Consider the following 10,914-nt stretch of genomic DNA (forward strand, 5'->3'; position numbering starts at 1 on the left):
GAAACTCAGAGTAGCCTTAGATAGATCAGAGACTAAGTTTGCTAAATTAGAGGTACTTTGTTCAGAGTTCTCTGTCTGTTGCTGAGTGGATGATGGAAAAGGCTTGCTATTGCTAAACCTGTTTCTTCCACCATTATTAAAGCCTTGTTGAGGCTTTTGTTGATCCCTCCATGAGAGATTTGGATGATTTTTCCATGAGGGGTTATAGGTGTTTCCATAAGGTTCACCCATGTAATTCACTTCTGCTATTGCAGGGTTCTCAGGATCATAAGCTTCATTTTCAGAAGATGCCTCTTGAGTACTGTTGGATGCCGCTTGCATTCCATTCAGACTCTGAGAAATCATATTGACTTGCTGAGTCAATATTTTATTCTGAGCCAATATGGCATTCAGAGTATCAATTTCAAGAACTCCCTTCTTCTGAGGCGTCCCATTACTCACAGGATTCCTTTCAGAAGTGTACATAAACTGGTTATTAGCAACCATGTCAATGAGTTCTTGAGCTTCTGCAGGCGTTTTCTTTAGGTGAATGGATCCACCTGCAGAAGTATCCAATGACATCTTAGCTAATTCAGACAGACCATCATAGAATATATCCAGGATGGTCCATTCTGAAAGCATGTCAGAAGGACACTTTATGGTCAGTTCCTTGTATCTCTCCCAAGCTTCATAGAGGGATTCACCTTCTTTCTGTCTAAAGGTTTGAACATCCACTCTAAGCTTACTCAACTTTTGAGGAGGAAAGAACTTAGCTAAGAAAGCCTTGACCAGCTTATCCCAAGAGTTCAGGCTATCCTTAGGTTGAGAGTCCAACCATATTCTAGCTCTGTCTCTTACAGCAAACGGGAAAAGCATGAGCCTGTAGAATTTAGAATCTACTCCATTAGTCTTAACAGTGTCACATATCTGCAAGAATTCAGTTAAGAACTGAAAGGGATCTTCAGATGGAAGTCCAAGAAACTTGCAGTTTTGTTGCATTAGAGAAACTAATTGAGGTTTAAGCTCAAAATTGTTTGCTCCAATGGTAGGGATGGAGATGCTTTTTCCATGTAAATTGGAATTAGGTGCAGTAAAGTCACCAAGCATCCTCCTTGCATTATTATTATTTTCGGCTGCCATCTCCTCTTCCTGTTCAAAAATTCCTGTAAGGTTGTCTCTGGATTGTTGTATTTTAGCTTCTCTTAGTTTCCTCTTCAGAGTCCTTTCAGGTTCAGGGTTTGCTTCAACAAGAATGTTCTTGTCCTTGCTCCTGCTCATATGAAAGAGAAGGGAATAGAAAAATAATAATAGGGATCCTTTTTACCACAGTATAGAGGTTCCCTTGTTGTGAGTAGAAGAAAAGAAGAGTAGAAGAGAAAAGAAAGGAGAATCCAGACAGAAGGGTGAGGAGAGCAGAGATATGAGATGAAGAGAAGTGTTAGTAAATGAATAAATAAATAGAAGAAGAAGTGATGTGAGAGAATTCGAAAAATAAAAATAAAAATTTAAAGTTAAATTTCGAAAATAATTTTTGAAAAAGGTTAGTAGTTTTCAAAAATTAGGAATGAAATAAAATTAAAATAAAAAATTGAAATAATTAGTTAATTAAAAAGAAATTTTGAAAAAGAGGGAAGGGATTTTCGAAAAATAAAGGTAAAAAGTTAGTTGGGCAGTTTTACTAAAGATAAGAATCAAATAAAAAGTTAAGTGGTTAGTTGAAAGAGATTTGAAATTCAATTTTTAAAAGATAAGAAGATAAGAAGTTAGAAAAGATATTTGAAAAATCAATTTTTTTTTGAAAAAGATATGATTTAAATTAGTTTTGAAAAAGATTTGATTTTTAAAATCACAATTAATGACTTGATTCACAAGAAATCACAATATATGATTCTAGAACTCAAAGTTTGAATCTTTCTTAACAAGTAAGTAACAAACTTGAAATTTTTGAATCAAAACATTAAGTGTTGATGATATTTTCGAAAATATGATGTAAAATTAAGAAAAAGAATTTTTAAAAAATATTTTTACAATTTTTGAAAATAAATAAGAAAAATGAAAAAGATATGATTTTTGAAAAAGATTTTGAAAAAGATAAGATTTTCAAATTGAAAATTTGATTTGATTCATAAGAAACAACTAGATTTTAAAAATTTTTGAAAAAGTCAATCCAAATTTTCGAAATTTATGAGTGAAAAAGGGAAAGATATTTTTTTGATATTTGAATTTTTAATGATGAAAGAGAAAAACATGAAAAAGACTCAATGCATGAAAATTTTGGATTAAAACAATGAATGCATGCAAGAATGCTATGAATGTCAAGATGAACACCAAGAACACTTTAAAGGTCATGATGAACATCAAGAACATATTTTTGAAAATTTTTATATGCAAAAAAAATATGCAAGACACCAAACTTAAAAATTTTTCATGTATAGACACTATGAATGCAAGAATGCATATGAAAAACAAGAAAAGACACAAAACAAGAAAATATGAAGATCAAACAAGAAGACTGGCCAAGAACAACTTGAAGATCATGAAGAACACTATGAATGCATGAATTTTCAAAAAAATGCATAAAGAATTTTTAGAAAAAATGCAATTGACACCAAACTTAAAAATTGACTCAAGACTCAAACAAGAAACACAAAATATTTTTGATTTTTTTTATTTTATGATTTTTTTTATTTTCTTTTAAAATTTTTTGGATTTTTCGAAAATTATTTAAAAAAGAAAATAAGGATTTCAAAATTTTTAATATGAATTTCAGGAATCTTGTACTCTTTAGTCTAAAGCTTCAGTCTAGGAATTAGACATGGCTCACTAGCCAGCTAATGCTTTAGTATGTTATTACATGCATTGAAGTGATTAGTTGAATCCTCAGTCCAAAGGAATTTAGACATGGCTTTACAGCCAGCCAGGATTCAACAAATCATCATGAAACACTAGAATTCATTCTTAAAAATTCTAAAATTTTTTTTGAATATTAAATGGGAAAAACGAAAAAGAAGGAAATATTTTTGAAAAATTTTTGAAAACTTTTTGAGAACAAAATAAGAAGAAAATTACCTAATCTGAGCAACAGGATGAACCGTCAGTTGTCCAAACTCAAACAATCCCCGGCAACGGTGCCAAAAACTTGGTGTACGAAATCGTGATCATTCCATTCCTTGGTAACGGCGCTAAAAACTCAATACGCACGTTCATGATCTTATATCTGTTTCACAACTTCGTACAACTAACCATCAAGTGCACTGGGTCGTCCAAGTAATAAACCTTACGTGAGTAAGGGTCGATCCCACGGAGATTGTTGGTATGAAGCAAGCTATAGTCATCTTGTAAATCTCAGTCAGGCGGATATCAAATGGTTATGGAGTTTTCGAATAATAATAATAATAAATAAACATAAAATAAAGATATAAATACTTATGTAAATCATTGGTGAGAATTTCAGATAAGCGTATAGAGATGCTTTCGTTCCTCTGATCTCTACTTTCGTGCTGTCTTCATCCAATCAATCCTACTCCTTTCCATGGCAAGCTTTATGTAGGGCATCACCGTTGTCAATGGCTACATCCCATCCTCCTGTGAAAATGGTCCAAATGCTCTGTCACGGCACGGCTAATCATCTGTCGGTTCTCGATCATACTGGAATAGGATCCATTGATCCTTTTGCGTCTGTCACTACGCCCAGCACTCGCGAGTTTGAAGTTCGTCACAACCATCCCTTCCCAGATCCTACTCAGAATACCACAGACAAGGTTTAGACTTTCCGGATCTCAGGAATGGCCATCCATGGGTTCTAACTTATACCACGAAGATTCTAATATCTCGGACTCGGTCCCCTGTATTAGATATCTAAGAGATACTCATTCTAGCTTGTTTGCATGTAGAACGGAAGTGTTTGTCAGACACGCGATCATAAGTGAGAATGATGATGAGCGTCACATAATCATCACATTCATCATGTTCTTGGGTGCGAATGGATATCTTAGAAGCGGAATAAGTTGAATTGAATATAAAACAGTAGTACTTTGCATTAAATCATGAGGAACAGCAGAGCTCCACACCTTAATCTATGGAATGCAGAAACTCTACCGTTGTAAATACATAAGTAATGAAGGTTCAGACATGGCCAAATGGCCAGCCCCCAAACGTGATCTAAAGATGAAACTAAAGATGAAAACTCAATAGTAAAAAGTCCTATTTATAAAAACTAGTTACTAGGGTTTACAGAAGTAAGTAATTGATGTAGAAATCCACTTTCGGGGCCCACTTGGTGTGTGCTTGGACTGAGCATGAAGCTTACACATGGAGAGATCATTCTTGGAGTTGAACGCCAGTTTGTAACGTGTTTCTGGCGTTGAACTCCACTTTGCAACTTGTTTCTGGCGCTGAACGCCAGACTACAACATGGAACTGGCGTTCAACGCCAGTTTAAATCATCTAAACTCGAGCAAAGTATGGACTATTATATATTTCTGGAAAGCCCTGGATGTCTACTTTCCAACGCAATTAGAAGCGTGCCATTTGAAGTTCTGTAGCTCCAGAAAATCCACTTTGAGTGAAGGGAGGTCAGAATCCAACAGCATCTGCAGTCCTTCTTCAACCTCTGAATCTGATTTTTGCTCAAGTCCCTCAATTTCAGCCAGAAAATACCCGAAATCATAGAAAAACACACAAACTCATAGTAAAGTCCAGAAATGTGAATTTAACATAAAAACTAATAAAAACATCCCTAAAAGTAACTAGATCCTACTAAAAACATACTAAAAACAATGCCAAAAAGCGTATAAATTATCCGCTCATCAAGCATCTGCAGTCCTTTTTCAACCTATGAATCAAATTTTTGCTCAGGTCCCTCAATTTCAGCCAGAAAATACCTGAAATCATAGAAAAATGCACAAACTCATAGTAAAGTCTAGAAATGTGATTTTTGCATAAAAACTAATAAAAATATAATAAAAAGTAACTAAAACGTACTAAAAACTATGTAAAAACAACGCCAAAAAGGGTATAAATTATCCGCTCATCAATTAACATGTAAATTATTAACACAATTCAAGTTCATTTGAATCCAACAAACATTAATTGCATTCCTTTTGTTGGTCACTAATAAAGTTCCAACTATGCACTCTATGGTTGCCCAAATCGTTGTGTAAATGCTCCAGGAATCATTTTCAGTTATCTCTAGTTTTTGAATCAACCATAGCGTAGGCAATTGGAAATTTTTCATTATTCGCATCTTGACGTATTGCAGTGAGTAACTATCTTCCGTAGAAGCCTTTCAAGAATGTGTCATCAAGGCAAATGAATAGTCTACACCCTAGCACAAAACCCTTCTAGCATGCCTTAAAAAAATGTAAACTCTCTTGAACAAGGGCAGAGGGTCAGGTATTGGAGTGGTATCCAAATGAATAGTTGATCTTGGGTTTGCAAGCAGTAATTGGTTAAGGTAATCCCCTCAACTCAGCATGTTGTTCCTTCTTTGAACCTTCAATATTTTTCCTTGCCTTTTTCATGGCACTCTGGATCTTCTTGTAATTAATAGCCACATTGAACTCTGTCTTAAACCAAGTTTCAACCTCAGCATAAGTGATTTTTTTTTGGTCTATAATCTTTTCTTCTAGCATCACAGTAACCCACACACTATCTGTAGATGTGTTATTATGTTTTCAAGCACAGATGTGCTGATCTACAAAAGTCTTCACTTGATAGCTCCTTGGCTCATGTGACCTGGAACAACATATGTTCTAAGGACAATTCTCATTGCACCAAATTTCCTTACACTTGGTAGGCTCTACCCTGCTGAATTTGATGCTTCTTCCTATTTGAATATTGTACTTTTTCACTGCCCTCTTAAGCTCATCCATGATAATAAACTTCATCCCAAGCTTTAGATGAACTTGGAAAAAATGTGCTTCTAGATTTTTCTGAGACCACACATTGTGACCACTATCATATCCATTCTCACAATCTGATGACATTGGACTATGTAAATCTTCAGATTAATACTGATGGTAGTCAGGTCAGAGTCACTATCATCATCTGAATAAAAAAGATCAGACCTCACATGAGGATCAAAGATCTTTGGTATCTCATTCCTTCTTATTTGCCCAAATATTTGACCAGTGGGAGCTAGCTTTTTATACAATATTTTTTTGTTCTTCTGACTGCTTTTAGATTGCAAGGTGGACACCTCATTCTAACCATGACTTTGTTGTGCTGGTTGAGGACCTGACAAAGAACCTCTTTGTGAATTGTCCATCTTTCCGAATTTTACTCCTTACTTGCATGAAACTTGTCTGGATATACTTATGTCAATTCTGAACTTGAGAAATTCGTTGTGAGTGGAGTTACTCACTTTCGCAATTTTTATTCTTCAGAATTTAGTTGAGACCTACTTGACTCGATATTCCTTGATTCTCTCTCTCTTTCTCACGGTTTCAAGATCGAATTTCTTTCCTACTATGCACCTTGATTTTTCTCCTTGTGCATGTTGTCACATTTCTGGAATTTATTGTGAGTTTGTGTGTTTTTCTGTGATTTCAGGTATTTTCTGACTGAAATTGAGGGACTTGAGCAAAAATCAGATTCAGAGGTTGAAGAAGGACTGCTGATGCTGTTGGATTCTGACCTCCCTGCACTCAAAGTGGATTTTCTGGAGTTACAAAACTCGAAATGGCGCGCTTCCAATTGCGTTGGAAAGTAGACATCCAGGGATTTCCAGCAATGTATAATAGTCCATACTTTGCCCAATTTTAGACAACGCAAACTGGCGTTCAACGCCAGCTCTCTGCCCAATTCTGGCGTCCAGCGCCAGAAACAAGTTGCAAAGTGGAGTTCAACGCCCAAAATGGCACAAAAGCTGGCGTTCAACTCCATAAAGAGCCTCTTCACGTGTAACATTCAAGCTCAGCCCAAGCACACACCAAGTGGGCCCCAGAAGTGGATTTATGCATCAATTACTTACTTCTGTAAACCCTAGTGGCTAGTTTATTATAAATAGGACTTTTTACTATTGTATTAGACATCTTTGGACGCCTGGTTCTTAGATCAGAGGGGCTGGCCATTCGGCCATGACTGGACCTTTCACTTATGTATTTTTAACGGTAGAGTTTCTACACTCCATAGATTAAGGTGTGGAGCTCTGCTGTTCCTCAGAGATTAATGTAAAGTACTACTGTTTTCTATTCAATTCACTTGTTCCGCTTTTAAGATATTCATTCGCACTTCAACCTGAATGTGATGAACGTGACAATCATCATCATTCCCTATGAACGTGTGCCTGACAACCACTTCCGTTCTACATTAGATTGAATGAGTATCTCTTAGATCTCTTAATCGGAATCTTCGTGGTGTAAGATAGAATGATGGCGGCATTCAAGAGAATCCGGAAAGTCTAAACCTTGTCTGTGGTATTCCGAGTAGGATTCAATGATTGAATGACTGTGACGAGCTTCAAACTTGCGAGTGCTGGGCGTAGTGACAGACGCAAAAGGAGGGTGAATCCTATTCCAGCATGATCGGAAACCTCAGATGATTAGCCGTGCCGTAACAGGGCATCTTGGACCATTTTCACAAGAGGAGGGGATGTAGCCACTGACAACGGTGATGCCCTTGCATAAAGTCAGCCATGGAAATGAGTAAGACTGATTGGATGAAGACAGCAGGAAAGCAGAGGTTCAGAGGAACGAATGCATCTCCATACGCTTATCTGAAATTCTCACCAATGATTTACATAAGTATTTCTATCCTTCTTTTATTATTAAATTTCGAAAACCCCATTACTATTTTATATCCGCCTGACTGAGATTTACAAGGTGACCATAGCTTGCTTCATACCAACAATCTCCGTGGGATTCGACCCTTACTCACGTAAGGTATTACTTGGACGACCCAGTGCACTTGCTGGTTAGTTGTGCGAAGTTGTGAACCATGGTATTGGCATCATGTTTTTGGCGCCATTACCAGGGAAAGAAAGAGCGATGAATTTTACATAATCAAAGTGTAATCACAATTTCTGCGCACCAAGTTTTTGGCGCCGTTGCCAGGGATTGTTCGAGTTTGGACAACTGACGGTTCATCTTGTTGCTCAGATTGGGTAACTTTCTTTTTGTTTTGTTTTCAAAAATTTTTCAAAAATCTTTCAAAAATTTCTCCTTTGTTTTCGAAAAAAAAAATGTTTTCAAAAATATATTTTTCGTCAGAATTTTTAAGAATGAATTCTAGTGTTTCATAAAGCATGTTGAAGCCTGGTTGGCTGTAAAGCCACGACTGTAGGGCATGTTAGACGTGTCATGTCTGAGTACATACTAAAGCTTAGCTGGCTATTAAGCCATGCCTGACCCTTTGATTAGAGCTTTAGACTAAAGAGCATAAGATTCCTGGAATTCATATTAAAAATTTTGGAACCCTTATTTTTCTTTTTCAAAATGATTTTCGAAAAAATCAAAATAAAATACAAAAAAAATCATAAAATCATAAAAATCAAAAATATTTTTGTGTTTCTTGTTTGAGTCTTGAGTCATGTTATAAGTTTGGTGTCAATTGCATACTCATCTTGCATTTTTCGAAAACTCTCATGCATTCATAGTGTTCTTCATGATCTTCAAGTTGTTCTTGGTAAGTCTTCTTGTTTGATCTTTGCATTTGCATGTTTTGTGTCTTTTCTTGTTTTTCATATGCATTCTTGAATTCTTAGTGTCTAAGCATTAAAGAATTCTAAGTTTGGTGTCTTGCATGTTTTCTTTGAATTAAAATTTTTTTTCAAAAATGTGTTCTTGATGTTCATCATGATCTTCATAGTGTTCTTGGTGTTCATCTTGACATTCATAGCATTCTTGCATGTATTCATTGTTTTGATCCATAACTTTCATGCATTGCATCATTTTTCTTGTTTTTCTCTCTCATCATAAAAATTCAAAAATAAAAAAAAATATCTTTCCCTTTTTCTCTCTTAAAATTTCGAAAATTAGATTTGACTTTTTCAAAAATTTTTAAAATCTAGTTGTTTTTATGAGTCAAATCAAATTTTCAATTTAAAAAATCTTATCTTTTTCAAAATCTTTTTCAAAAATCAAATCTTTTTCATTTTTCTTAGTTATTTTCGAAAATTATAAAAATATTGTTCAACAATCTTTTTCTTAATTTTATCTCATAATTTTCGAAAATAACATCATCAATTAATGTTTTGATTCAAAAATTTCAAGTTTGTTACTTACTTGTTAAGAAAGATTCAAACTTTAAGATCTAGAATCATATCTTGTGATTTCTTGTGAATCAAGTCATTAATTGTGATTTTAAAAAAATCAAATCTTTTTCAAAACTAATTTCAATCATATCTTTTCAAAAATATCTTCTTATCTTATCTTTTTCAAAAAAAAAAAATTTGATTTCAAAATATCTTTTCTAACTTCCTAACTTCTTATCTTTTCAAAAATTGATTTTCAAAATTTGTTTCAACTAACTAACTAACTTTTTGTTTGTTTCTTATCTTTTTTAAAACTATCTAACTAACTCTCCCTCTCTCTAATTTTCGAAAATATCCCCCTCTTTTTCAAAAATTCTTTTTAATTAATTAATTATTTTAATTTTTAATTTTAATTTTCGAAAATTACTAACCTTTTTCAAAAATTATTTTCGAAAATCCTCTCCCTCTCTCCTCTTATTCTATTTATTTATTCATCTACTAACATCTCTTCCTCACATCACTCACCAAATTCGAACCCCCTCTTCTATCTGTGTTCGAATTTTTCTTCTTCTTCTTTTTCTACTAACAATAAGGAACCTCTTTACTGTGACATAGAGGATTCCTCTTCTTTTCTTTTTCTCTTCTCTTTCTTATGAGCAGGAACAAAGAAAAAGGCATTCTTGTTGAAGCTAATCCAGAACCTGAAAGGACTCTGAAGAGGAAACTAAGAGAAGCTAAATTACAACAATCCAGAGACAACCTTATTGAAAATTTCGAACAAGTAAAGGAGATGGCAGCCGAACCCAACAACAATAATGCAAGGAGGATGCTTGGTGACTTTACTGCACCTAATTCCAATTTACATGGAAGAAGCATCTCCATTCCTGCCATTGGAGCAAACAACTTTGAGCTGAAACCTCAACTAGTTTCTCTGATGCAGCAGAACTGCAAGTTTCATGGACTTCCATCTGAAGATCCTTTTCAGTTCTTAACTGAATTCTTCCAGATCTGTGATACTGTTAAGACTAATGGAGTAGATCCTGAAGTCTACAGGCTCATGCTTTTCCCTTTTGCTGTAAGAGACAAAGCTAGAGTGTGGTTGGATTCTCAACCCAGAGATAGCCTGAACTCTTGGGATAAGCTGGTCACGGCTTTCTTAGCCAAGTTCTTTCCTCCTCAAAAGCTGAGCAAGCTTAGAGCTGATGTTTAAACCTTCAGACAAAAAGAAGGTGAATCCCTCTATGAAGCTTGGGAAAGATACAAGCAGCTGACCAAAAAGTGTCCTTCTGACATGCTTTCAGAATGGACCATCCTGGATATATTCTATGATGGTTTATCTGAGCTATCAAAGATGTCATTGAATACTTCTGCAGGTGGATCCATTCACCTAAATAAAATGCCTGCAGAAGCTCAAGAACTCATTGACATGGTTGCTAATAACCAGTTTATGTACACTTCTGAGAGGAATCCTGTGAGTAATGGGACGCCTATGAAGAAGGGAGTTCTTGAAATTGATACTCTGAATGCCATATTAGCTCAGAATAAAATATTGACTCAGCAAGTCAATATGATTTCTCAGAGTCTGAATGGAATGCAAGCTGCATCCAACAGTACTCAAGAGGCATCTTCTGAGGAAGAAGCTTATGATCCTGAGAACCCTGCAATAGCAGAATTAAAATACATGGGTGAACCATATGGAAACACCTACAATCCATCATGGAGAAATTAACCAAATCTCTCAT

At 35.1% G+C, this 10,914-nt stretch overlaps 2 non-coding genes across 2 annotated transcripts; one reads left to right on the forward strand and one right to left on the reverse strand.

Annotated features, from left to right (window-relative positions):
- Window positions 1-615: 615 nt before the first annotated feature.
- Window positions 616-723, forward strand: LOC112768486 (small nucleolar RNA R71). Its single transcript, XR_003185906.1, has one exon. It is a non-coding gene; the product is annotated as a small nucleolar RNA R71 (small nucleolar RNA).
- A 9,638-nt stretch (window positions 724-10,361) lies between these two features.
- Window positions 10,362-10,469, reverse strand: LOC112768869 (small nucleolar RNA R71). The gene has a single exon (XR_003186250.1). It is a non-coding gene; the product is annotated as a small nucleolar RNA R71 (small nucleolar RNA).
- Window positions 10,470-10,914: the final 445 nt, after the last annotated feature.

Source organism: Arachis hypogaea, chromosome 17, assembly GCF_003086295.3.
Source record: "Arachis hypogaea cultivar Tifrunner chromosome 17, arahy.Tifrunner.gnm2.J5K5, whole genome shotgun sequence".
NCBI classification, from domain to species: Eukaryota; Viridiplantae; Streptophyta; class Magnoliopsida; order Fabales; family Fabaceae; genus Arachis; species Arachis hypogaea.